We start from the raw sequence: 13,237 nt of genomic DNA, 5'->3' as shown, positions 1-13,237 counted from the left end.
ACTATTCCGGCGGCCGGATAACTATTCCGCCGCCCGGTTAACATTTCCGCCGAACGACGGCTGAATTTTCGGCGATTTCTGACCCTGACCCCCCCTGATATTTTTGGTTGTAAAATATCACTTACTGGTTTTTTGGGTTCCACGAATAAAGAAAAAATTCCAACAATCAACAATATTGATGGTTTTCAAATATTTTTGATATTTTCTATTCTAAAAATTGAAAAAGTAAAATTAGTGTTGAAGTTGGACGAAACAAAACGAGAATAACCGACCTCTAACCGCAGAAAAAGAGCGCGAGCTATGATTGGCGCACAGTTACTCTTGAACAACGCCCACGCCATTATGATTACCACCCTAAAAATTGACTCGGCCAACTGATTACAGGATAGGTTAGACAAAACATGAAAAAGTTGAAGAAAAAAAACAAAGCAAAACCCAAAATAATAGAAAGAAATAAGCCTATCGCAGTACTCTTTTAAATATTCAAGCTAAATTTCAGACAAGTCCGATATAATGTATGAAGTCTGTAGACTCTCCAAAGCTTGTGACAGATCTGGAAGTATCTTTTGTGCTTATAAAAAGCGTATCCCTTGGATACCGGGCTTTTATTTTGTTTTTATGTAACATAGTGAAACCGGGGGTTTGACGTTAGTCTATAAAGTTTCCTCCCGTAAGATCTTTGGGGAAAAAGTACAAAATAATGGAAGTTTGTTTATTGTTTTATGATTCAAAAATTTATATCCACATATACCTTAGTAAAAAATATGTTGTGAATGTATATTTGTTAAATTTGATAAGTATTTGTTCATGTTAGGGGGTTATCCTAACAGCTTTTCGATATCCAAATTCAAATAAACTGATTTGATTGGTGTGCTAAACAAGTCGTCGCTCTCTGATAGGAGATTTCCCAATAGAGATTCTTTTGGCGGGAACAGGTTCATAACACTTGAAAGTTTGCTGGCGAGAGGTTGTAAAGAGACTCAACTCAGGTAAAAGAAATTAAAATTTGTCATTTGTGTAATGGTGAAATATTTTATACGAATGAACTAGTGATGAATATATCAGCTCTATACTTATGAGAATCTGAAATGTAGTCGTTTCTCCATTGGGCAATGTAACGAGTGATTAGACTCTGGCTAGACTAGACAAAACAAACTCATGTCCTCTGTCTGCCTTGTTTTCTTCTGGAGTGTCTGAATTCAATTTGCTTTCAATGGTATTTGTTGTGACTCTTTGGTAAATATGACATTTTTTATTCATTGCAGGACACGCGCATCAATAACATCAACAATATGCCAAAGTCAATAATGTCTTTTAAGGAGTTCAAATCTTCATCCGTTCGGTCGTTTTCAACAAAATAAAATGTTATCAAATTTATAAAAAAAAAGAAGGTAAAAGTAGAGATAATAGCACTAATACTCATGAGAGTATACAAGGTATTGTTGCAAATATCTCTAGGTAATTCCATGTCTAAAAAGTTGTAAAATTTTCGTTTCAATTTGATTGTTTAATGACGGGTTTTTAATTGCTATTATTGAAGCTTCAAGATTCTTTCTCTCTCGGGTATGCTTTGGAGCTGATGAGAGAATTCTCCTAGTAAATGCGTGATCATTGTTACTTTTTAAGTGTTTATAATATGTTTTGTCAAACTTAATCGAATTCAAGCAATTTTAGCCACTTTTGAAAAGTTCGATTTGTTCGGTAATCTAACTGTTCGATTAACGGCAGGTACAAAATGCATAAAACATAATGCATAATAGTATTGTGTAATTTACAGAGCGATTTTATATTTTCTAAAACTCTCCTTTGTAGAGGCTAAAACCGTAAAACCCTCTTTAGAAGAGTTTCTTAAGTAACTATTCCAATCAGCTGGATTTCCCCAGACATGATATTTACTTTTCGAATCCGAACGAAAGAGAAAACATTCGAATCATAACAACAGAAAGGGTTTTCCCTCAGCATACTGTAAGTAATAACAAAATGCAACAGATCAGAAAGATTTCCCCCTTCTTTCTTTCTCAAAAAAGGTATATAAATACACAAACATTCGAATGTAAAAAGATTGGAAGTCTATTTTCTTTTATCTAGTTTTCGCATGAAGCTCTTTAACTTATATATATTTTGTATATTGGCTGGATATTGGCTTATCTAACAAAAAACATTCACATGGTTAAACATGGTTAATGCTTTGTAAGAGGGAAAACCCGTCGAAATTTATTACTATTGTTCGTTCGAAAAGATCTCTGAGAAAACCCAGAATAAAGATCTTGCTATAAAATTTACGTTGATACAACTATGAAAACCAAAATGGTGACAAGCATTTTCAGTGGATCATGGATTTTCTTCATCATCCAAAATTCAATTTTACAGCTTTCTTCCCTTTATTTTCTGGTAGAAAATGGTAAATCTGTTTTGTTGAAAGTATTATCTTTCAAATTCTCCTTATTATAGCCTCTAAAATTGACATTTTTCAAATATTATGCATTATGCATTATGCAATATGCATTATGTTTTATGCATTTTGAACCTGCCCGTTCGATTAATTACATCTGCTCTTGGGGGTCACTAGGGCAAAATGGTTCACAAGGATGTTCAGCTTAAGGTATCATACTGTATGGGGTCCTAATTCCGTCAGTACAGGTTTTAATCCGTCAGTTCAATTAGTGAGCAATAAAAAAACTGACCAACCAGCATAACAGTGCTAGTTCTATTAATTAATCACATACTATTTTACATTATCTTTTGATCTATAGGCGACAATCACAAATATTTTCACTTTGCGTCATTTTAATCCTAAACAAGACGACTTAAAGTCGAAAATTTCGCATAATATTAGAACATCAACGACGAAAACGTGAAACGTGACTCCAGCAGCATTATGGATTTTGAATGAAGCGTTACACAAAATATACACATTGTATTGTACACACAGGTCGTACCCTGTTTTCTTATGAAAAATCTCAATCCATTAAAAACAAAAAGATTCTTTAAAAAATGCGACTAAAAAATTCCTTTTTATAAGCGTAATAAAGATCTTTATATTCAGAATAAATCAGAGAACTGCAATATACAATTTTATAAATTTTAAAGTTTTTAGAAAATGAAGAAGAAAAAATGACACTGGTGATTTCACTTGCGCAAAGTTTATATCAACTTCTTTCTATAAACAGTAGGATTTTTCTAAAATTGAGAAAACGGCTACACTCATTTCGTTTTATAAGCATACGGTAAATTTCGGCTGAAGCTCACTATGCTTAAGTAAAGCTCAATTTTGAGCCTCGACTATGCTTAACCCTATGCTTGGTAAAAAATTATGAAGGGGGGTAAAAATTTTCGCGCATTTTCCCCTATCTTTAATCTTGAGAGAAACGAAGACATTCTATCATGGCATGAACCCCCCCAGCCCGCAGGGGGGGGGGCTACAACCAAAATCTTCCTGAAAAAGCCTGGGGGCTGGATTTTTTTTCAATTTCAGGGGGTACCTATGATCTCTGGGGGTATCTAACTTTTATGCAGTAAGGTCTGGGGGCTTGGGAACTATATTTTATCTTGCTTTTATCTAACTATCATTATTCTTTTTAATTGTAAAAATATACAATTTTTTTAATTTCTTGACATATACTCAAGTCACAGAGGGTACCAATCACAGGGGGTACCTACTAACGTCTGTTGTTTGGGGGTACCTAAAATTCAGGGGGTACCTATTTTCTTAGGGGGTACCTAAACCCCTGGTCCATGCCATGTCTATTGTTTTCGAATGTTGTTGTTATTATAAGTTGTGTTATTGCCCCCGCAACGAGCGTAGCGAGTGAGGAGGCCTTCATAGCTTCACGCAAGGATATTGGACAGGAATCTCGAATTTTTGCGCGCGCGCGTTTGTTAGTATTGTATGTTCCGGCCAATTAAGTGTTCCGCAAAAATATGGCGGTAAATTATACAGCGGTAAATGTTATACACATTTTCATATTACGTTATATGCTATTACCATTATTATATATTGCATTTCATTAGTTTTGATTTAGGATTGAAAAGCTGAAGCGAGTGTTATAAATGCAAATTATAGAAAAAGTATATAATTACAGTTACACCATAACAAGGATTACAATATTACTTTTGCAAATCAAAACAAACAAAATGGCAGACTGGTTATGATGATGAGCTGATTCGATTCATTGAATGGAAAAAGTGTTTTGTATGTCTAATTTTGTTTCTTGTCTTTAAAACTGAATAAAATACTGTAATTTAGTCAGAAGTTCATTTCAGCAATGATTTCAATTCTTTTTCGGGAATCTTTAAAGAAATTTGCTCAAGTTTTCAAATGTACATTTTGTTGATATTTTTGTTCAAACTTATCAAACTGTAATTTATATTGTCTGTTATTTTATTAATAACTACCTTTATTGTTTATAGAGCTTCTTAAGCTTTAAAGACCATTATATGGTCGTAACTCGGGAATATCTTTCTTAACTCGGTAAAACAAGATACCGGCAAAGTACAAAAAAGTAGAATGTAGCATATGAATCCAAAATTGAATGTGAATCGATGTAAACAAACTTTTTTTTGGTCTTCAAAATAGATTTACCTCACTTAGAGTGTTTTCACTGTTTGTTCAGTGTGGTAAATCTATTTGGAAAACCTGAAAAAAGTTTGTATAGGCGCATACATTCAACTTTTTCAGTTGTGATAGCCTACGTAATAACTTGCGCTCCAGTAGTTTGGTGAAATAGCTCCAATTCTGGCTTTCCAAGTTAGGAGGGACCTTCCCGAAGGCATTTAACGGTGGTTAGACTAGGCACACAGACAGTCATACAGAAACGGTAAAACAAGATACCGGCAAAGTACAAAAAAGTAGAATGTAGCATATGAATCCAAAATTGAATGTGAATCGATGTAAACAAACTTTTTTTTGGTCTTCAAAATAGATTTACCTCACTTAGAGTGTTTTTTCACTGTTTGTTTCAGTGTGGTAAATCTATTTGGAAAACCTGAAAAAAGTTTGTATAGGCGCATACATTCAACTTTTTTCAGTTGTGATAGCCTACGTAATAACTTGCGCTCCAGTAGTTTGGTGAAATAGCTCCAATTCTGGCTTTCCTTTCCAAGTTAGGAGGGACCTTCCCGAAGGCATTTAACGGTGGTTAGACTAGGCACACAGACAGTCATACAGAAACACCATAAAGTGAAAGTATATAGCTATAAACTCAAAAAGTCTAGCTTCCTGAAGGCACGTCTCTTCATTGTCTGCGCTGCGATCATCTTAATGGATTCAATCAGCTTTTAGTTTGGAGAAAAGATTGCATCATGAAAAAGTACTATGCACTTTAAAAAAAATTAGGCGCATTTCAACTTTTCTCGACTGTACGTCTGAATGGACCACAATGGCATATCTTTATTTTCTTTTGACCAACAACATAAAAGATTTTGCTTGAGAAGTACAATCAAAGCGTAGGCGAGTGGAGTCCGGGCCTTAGCTAGGATTGGTTTCTATTTCGCCCTATTTAAGATGGCGCAGAACTTTTTGATAAATTTTATCCGCAGTATCCTCTTGACTATTGTTTATTAGGCAAAGTAGCAATAGAGAATCAATCAATCAATCAATCAATCAGTAATTAAATCAATCAATAATCAAATCAATTAATTATTCCTGATTATTTTTTATGTTTCAATCTTTAAAGCATTAAAAGCTTTATCTCGTCAACCTGTTCCGACAAGCTCGTTTCTTGAACCCGTCTTACATTTAAAATCTATTCCATGTAAATTGGAAGTTTGTTTTGCTACCATGTACAAACCACTCTCAAGGAAGATACTCTCGGGTATCTTTAACAAAACTTTTTCTCAATTTCAAGTGCCTACTTTTGTTTCTAATGATAAATATCCATCTTTGACTTTTGAGGTTTGTTCTATTCGTCAAAAGAAAGCAAATTACCCAATATTTACCCCCTAACCTCATTAAAAAGATCCTTCAATTAGGTTTGCATGCCTCCATTTTCGACCCTGTACGTTTATTCGCTACTGTACGTTTATTAGGTACTCGAGTAGTCTAATTACTCTGATATGGTTTCCACATGATAGCAAAAATGAATGCCAATTTAAGTGGAATAAACTTTAGCTTGCAAAACATAAGAGTCATTTCTTACTTTTTAATTAGATTTTTTCATGTCTTCGTCGAAACCTTAATTATAACTAGGCCATCGTTTTTATTTATTTAGATGGAGTGTTATTGTTATTATTTTCAGGAAAAAAGAAAATCTTTTATTTCTTCGTTTAACCAAACGTGTAGTTACTTACTATTTTTTTGTCCCCATGCATTTCTTATAATCTTGCAATTGACATTGTTATGATTATACAATTTATTATAGAATTCTTTAAATATTATATTGCTGCGGTGGCATGTTAGTGTAAGCTATGTACTAGTTTATAAGAGATTAAACAAAAATAAAATCACATATTTTGTTTGTAATTCTCTTCTTCATTCTTCTGTTATTCTCTGAAGTTTTGGAAATTATGATTCTAAAAATTTCTTTGGCTGAGCCTCAAGGTATGCTTAGCATATGCTTAATTTTTCTGGAAATTTGAGCTTCAGTATGCTTATAAACGTTATGCTTATAAAACAAAATGAGTGTACATTAGTCAGAAAAATCTGTTGTATCTTTCTGATATGAATGATGGTGCACCACCATCAAAATCATTGGGCTTTTCCAGAACAAATTTGAATTATTGCAGAATATTGTGGAGGGGGAGGGGGGGGGTTTGAGGTTATAAAATTTTTTGGAAATTTACCCTGTGACTTTTGACCCACAAACAGCAGGTCTAACCTTCAGACAAGCATCAGTTGACCCCATGGACAATCAAGAGGCCATTAAAGGCAAAAATCAGTTTAGTAGTTGAGCTCCAGCTTCTGAACTAGAAAATGGCAGAGTAAAAACTACTTTGAAAATTCTTTTATTGTTTTTATCGTTTTAATAGACCCTTTTAATTAGCATTTTATTCTAGAATCAACTTTTTGTATGATACATTTTTCAACCTAGAAATTTCATTTTTAACCTGATGATGAGCAGTTAAGACTCGAAAAGCTTTGTTTGAATAAAATCAAATTTTTGTGTTGTTTATTTATTTTGAATCTTGGAGAAAGTGAAAATAATCCATATAAAAATATATTAAGAAAAGCTTAAGGATACAGACTTCGGTCAAGATAGAATATGGGGATTTATTTACCACCACCTGTCACTCAAATTTTCCCACCAGGTACAAATAGACCTTTTTTCAAAGAGGACGTCCTGTTGAATAATTATGTAGGCCAGCCATAAAAGCAATGATAGAGCCATGCATAATTACTGTATCATGCATATTGTAATAATTATGCATGGTTTTATCATTGTTTTTCTGCTGGACTACATAATTATTCAACAGGGTGGCCTCTTTGAAAAAAGGTCTATTGACAAATTGAGTTAAGGAACGGCGTATTTAAAAATACACGATTTCTCTTTCGATTTTACAGTAAGTGAAAATACAGACCAGATATGCAGCAGTCCCATGCTTCGACCAATCATCCCAAGTTAGAGCAGTTGACGGTACCTTGTTGCCCATTCTTTTTACACTCTGACGGTTTATTAGCAGACACCCACACTAAACCTTAAAAGGACATAACAAACAGTATGCAGCGGATACAAAATCAAAACAAATGTGACATGTCAAAATAAAAAATCAAACCATGTCTAATTTTGATTGTTCAATTGTTTTACAAGTTTGTTTTGGACACGTGATTTTAATTGTTCTCTTTAATGACACGTGGTTCGCGCAATGTTTACATTTTACTACTTTAATGTCCCTTTAAAGAGCAGGCCAATATCTATCATCCCATCGGCCAGGCGATGTCAATCGAACTGTTCGATTACCGAACCATGTGTTTGATTGAGCTGACTGATTGAACTTAAAATCGAACTGCGATAGCTATAATCAAACATCAAACTGAAGATTTTCCGGTAAAGTTCAATTACTGTTCGATCAGGTTCGATAATCGAACACCTATTGTTTGATTTCGTTTGATGAAATTTGATGGTTCGATTACCAAAATTGGTTTGATAGGGTTCGGTTGACACCAGTCTGGAAAGGAGGGAAATGTTACGCCGGAGCTGCGCCAACTTAACTTGGAAAAGCCAAAGGCAACAGATCTCAAATCTCAAATCTACGCCGGACATATCCGGCGCACACGTCGCAATTTCCAGACTGGGGTTGACATCGTCATCATCGCCTGGCATCGGGGAGGACAAGCTGAAACTTTTTCTTAATCCAAACTCATCGAACAACAATCAAACTTCATCAGATAAAAAACTGTCATCAAACTTACATAATCAAACGAAAAAAGGAAACAAGTATCCATAGCTGTCAACTTCGCCTCACAAAAATGCGGGAGAGCTCCAAGTCGGAAAAATTTTCCCCGATAATCCGATTTTTCAAAATCGGAAAATCGGGAAATCGGGGAAATTTTCTCGTAAAATCCGATTTTATTGGAAATTTTTTTCAGGAAATTGGGGAATTTTTCGTTCCGATCTTTCAAAATCCAGAAATTTCGCCGTTTGGTTTTTCCAAAATCAGAAAATTTTTGGAAATGCGAGAGATGCGGGAGAAAATCCCAAAAATGCGGGAGATTTGGCAGAATTTTCTTCACGCGGGAGAAATCGTTGACATGCGGGAGTCTCCCGCTCAATGCGGGAGAGTTGACAGCTATGGTATCATACCTGTGCTGTTTGTAGTTTTTTGAAGAAGAGGGTTATTTTATGTGTTGATGTAAAATTAACTCTTTTTGTACTTACTGAGCATTATCAACTATTGGTGCATTCACTAACTACACAAACATAAAATACTTAGTAGTAAACGAATAATAAACCTCTTTAAATACTCTACAAAAGACCAGAAAACATGATAAAAATTTATACAGCAGCAGCAAGTTTCAAAAGCATGTGCAATCAAGCAGCCATTAAAAAGTTTCCATGATGAAGATGAATGTTTATAAAGGCTTGGTTACACGTATTGCACTAGAGTATTTTAATTATCAAGAAAAGCGCTGTTTTTTATCTTTGTGAGTGAGTCCACCTTTAAAATATTGGCCGTAGTACGCCCGCAGCCAAACGCCCACGCCATAATTTGCGCCCAAAAATTTTTCTCGCCACACACGCACACACACAGAAAGACTATCGTAATACTTTCGCTATGCGAAATTAAAAATGAGTCAGTCCGTCGGTAGGCATAAAATTTCGTTGGGATTTTCCATGCTTTTATCTTTTGCCATACATGGACAGCTAAAATATAAAGTAAAGTTTCTAGAAGCATATGTCTCGTGTGGTTTCAAGACATGACTTTTGAACTTTCGACAGAAAAAATGGCGCAAATTTTCAAAATTGCAAAATAAAAGTGTAAACAAACTCCCAAACCGAAAACATCGGGTATGGACAACTCGAATGTTTAGGAAAAAGCTTGAACCCAATGAAAAACATTACGGTTATGAAAAATCCAACAAATTTACTGACTCAGAATTCGGCAACTTTCACGAGTCGGTCGGGTGATGCGAAGTGAAGATATTTGAGATTCTCTAACCTTTGCACGGTTAAATTTATTTTGATTTTTATGACTTTGAAACTGCCCCTTGTTTGGAAGTACTAATGCCAAATTCTGATATAAAATTTGAAAGTTTTTTGTCTAAGATCCCTTGATCTGGTAGACTTGGAAATTTATTTCTTATTTATTTTGATTCTAGAAATTTCCGGTCTCAAACAGACCTGCTCTCAACTACAGCAGCAAGTAGATGACTTGAAACAATCATTTTCAAAAAGAGGAAGAAAAAAGATAACTGCTTCTATTAAAGCCAAGGTCAGTATGTATATTGCATATAGTTTACCATTATAAATTCATCAAGAAGTGTTTTTATAAAAGAATTACAGTCTCAACATGTTATTAACTCTGATTCCCTTAGTTTAGAAAACTTTGTGAAATTTGGATATTTAAATATTTAAAATTTTTATCTAGAGACGTGCTCGCAAAAGTGTGCAAGATTCGATTGATGAAGATGGTTATCAGAGGGACCTATTCAATGGAAAAGAGTGAGTTTGAATTTTTGTGTTTTGCCTTTTTACGACAAAAGCTGAAACTCTGCTTATTTGTCATTGTGCTCTGATTTAATTCAAACAATGTCAGCTAGAGGTAAAGGTCTCCATAGTTTTTTTATTTCAAAGTTTTTCACCTCTTCTGTAACAAGTTCTCCTTTCTATCTAAAGGGTCTTGGCTACCTTATAAGGGAAGAAAATTTTGCGGTGTTCACAGTTTATCCTTCTTCCCACCTAAGCAGCTTGTGACTAAACCTAAGCTAGAGAAATGTTGAAAGGTTAAAATGTTATTTATGAAGTCAATCAATGTTTGAACAGGTTTGAATTTAAAATGTGTCTTGTCTTTTAGCCCATTTTCTGGTGAAAATCGTATACTTTCCGACAATGCAGTTGAACGTGTTCTTAGCTTGTACCCTGATATGGACAAAGAAGAAATCAAAAGTATGTTGATTTTCTACAAACAACTTTTTCAACTTCCAAAAATTGCAAAACAGGTTGTTCATTTTAATCGTGTGGCGCTTATTTTTTTAAGTTTAAAAATCTGGGTTTCAAAAGTGCTTGTGTAATTTTTAAATCTGAATAGTGGATTTCACATTCTTAGAGAAAGTATTTTGCAGATATAAATAACTATGATGTTAAGATATAACGAGAAGGAAATACCAATAAAATTGTTTTGAGCAAGCTATTTGAAGATAATTGTTCAAATTTCTCTATTTCCTCTCATTTTCTAATAAGCAACGTATTTGGGAGTGCGGACCCCCCCCCCTTGATGACACCTTTCCGCACTATGTATGAGTGGTAGGTAGACAAAACACGAAGTTTTTTCCAAACTTAAGCGCAAAAACCTTGGGGGATCAGCATTTTCAAGGTTGGGGGATGGCAATAAGGGAATCCGACCCCTTCCGCACAATGAAGTGCGGTGCTTATTGGAGGGCAGGATTATATTGAAATTTGAAAATTAAAGTCTGTTTCAATATATCTGCAGCGGAGACAAAAAAGGCTGTAACTTTTGATAAAATTCGAATTAACTAACAGTTTTGTGCTTTTTGAAAAGACAATAAGGAGTGGGATAAAAAAAAGTTAAAAAGAAATTGGAAAATGAAGAAGAAAAAAATAAACTTCCTGTCGAATTACCCTACGTCATTTTCATATTAGGAAATCTTCAATCTTAGAGGATTATCGCTGTGAAAAATTGTTCAAAAATTATTTATTCAGTCAAAAAATACAGCTTAAAACTTCTGTCTGGTTGACTATAAAATGGGCTCTTTTTTGTTGTTTTTGGTGATTTTTAAAGTCAATCAATGATTAACTTTAGGCTATATCTTTCGATTGAACTAATATTTTTGAATAATTTTTTCACAATAATAATGTTCTAAAATGAAAGAATCACTGTTGTGAAAATGGTAATTATAGCACTGTTCTTCACGAAGTTGATTTTTATCTTCTTCAATTTTCATCTTCATTATCCAAAGTTTTTTTAGTTTTTTCTGTTTGGTAATATTCCACTCTTAAATATCTTTTCAACAAGCGTAAAACCGCTATTTAATTCAAATTCTATCAAAAGTTACAGCCTTTTTCGTCTCCGCTGCAGATTATATTGGGACAGACTTTAGGTGCAGTGCTTACAAGAGGGTGGCGCTTAATAGAGGAAATATGTTATCTCATTTCAGAGTCACTTTCTCCTGAGTTGCCTTGTCATTCTTTTTGACACAGCTTGCAAAAAGAAATCGAGTATTTTTTCAACTGCCTCTGAAAAATGACTAGGTACAGTATAGTACAAATGGAAAAGGGTTTTGTTTAACATCTGTCCAGATTTTTAAATGATGGTTGCAGACAACATGTTTATCTTTGGTAATTTAGACGCAGTCCGTATCCATTTTCGTTCTCGAAAAGAGAACCAAAGAAAAATGGAAAGAAATCCAAATTATAACGCTGACGCTGCCAAAAACAGCAGAAAAGACACGGTAAGCAAGAAGCTTTTGAGCCTTTTATCTAAAAATAGCTTAAATTTAAGGAAAATGATTGTTTTTAAGACAAGGTTGTCATAATAGTGCTCAAGCAGCCAGTAGTGAAAATAGTCCAGTACAACTTTTGAGATGGTACCATAGCAAAGGGCACTTTAGGCACTTGCTTGCCGGTAACTTGCATGAATTTGAAACAGCAAACCTTTCTCATCTTCAATCTGCTTCAATTAAGAAAAGTCTTTTTTATATACTTTCTGATGATTGCATTGTAGCATAAAAGTTTCAGTAATGTATTTTACAAGATGATTTGTGACTCCCCAAGCGATTTGAAGTACACAAAAGTCCGATCGGCTAAAGCGGGTAAAAGACCGGTCTCATAGCGGGCGAAGTGAAATTTCAAGCGGCCTAACATTATAGAAGATCGGCCATGAAGCGGCCAATGGAATTTTTCCAAGAACGGCCTCAAGGCCTCTATTAGAGGCTTTTTCTTAATCGAGAGACCGGCCAAGCGGCCAGCGTCCTATTTAGCGGCCAGCGTCCTATTTAGCGGCTTTCTTTAGGGATCTTCTCAAAGATATAATCGATTTTCGTTTATGAAGCTTGATTAATGACTCGACTATTTATTCTCCTATATTCAATTATTTTTAATCTCCAATATTGGATTATTATTAATCCTTGTTGTTGATTCGATCCTTTTTCGCTTATATCTTAGGGATCTTCTTAAAAATATAACCGAATTTCGGTAAAATGGTTTCGGTTAAATTCGGCTGTTTAACCGAATCGCTTCGGTAAAAAGTTTAACTAATTCGGTAAAAGTAATTATTGAATTTGGCTGAAGCTTGTGGAATTCGGTTAAAGTTTTACCGAATTTCGGCTATAAAGAATTTTACACTGTCTAGAATAATAATAGAGAATTCCACTGACTGAGACGGGATTAACAAGAGGATTCTTACATTTCTTTTCAAATCATAACAACGAGCGAAGCAGAGTGCAGACTTTTACTAAATGTTTGTTTACATTGAGCTCCCTCTGCGTTCTTTCCTTCCCGTTATCACGTGAACTTTTACCAAAAATAGTGATGAAATACACTCCTTGTGAGTGTGTCTCTTTCTTTTCACGTGATTTTCACTTTTTCTCTCTCGCATTCTAAAAGTTGCATCAAGCATTCGAAAC

The 13,237-nt window shown here is 34.4% G+C and overlaps 1 long non-coding RNA gene across 1 annotated transcript; it reads left to right on the top strand.

Annotated features, from left to right (window-relative positions):
- Nucleotides 1–9,758: 9,758 nt before the first annotated feature.
- On the top strand, nt 9,759–10,507 carry LOC136817213 (uncharacterized). The gene is made up of 3 exons (XR_010848050.1): nt 9,759–9,867; nt 10,024–10,097; nt 10,450–10,507. It is a non-coding gene; the product is annotated as an uncharacterized lncRNA (long non-coding RNA).
- The last annotated feature ends 2,730 nt before the right edge of the window (nt 10,508–13,237 follow it).

Source organism: Clytia hemisphaerica, unplaced genomic scaffold (genome assembly GCF_902728285.1).
Source record: "Clytia hemisphaerica strain Z4C2 unplaced genomic scaffold, Clytia hemisphaerica genome assembly, whole genome shotgun sequence".
In the NCBI taxonomy this organism is placed as follows: domain Eukaryota; kingdom Metazoa; phylum Cnidaria; class Hydrozoa; order Leptothecata; family Clytiidae; genus Clytia; species Clytia hemisphaerica.
This window is presented reverse-complemented; position numbering and strand designations above follow the sequence as displayed.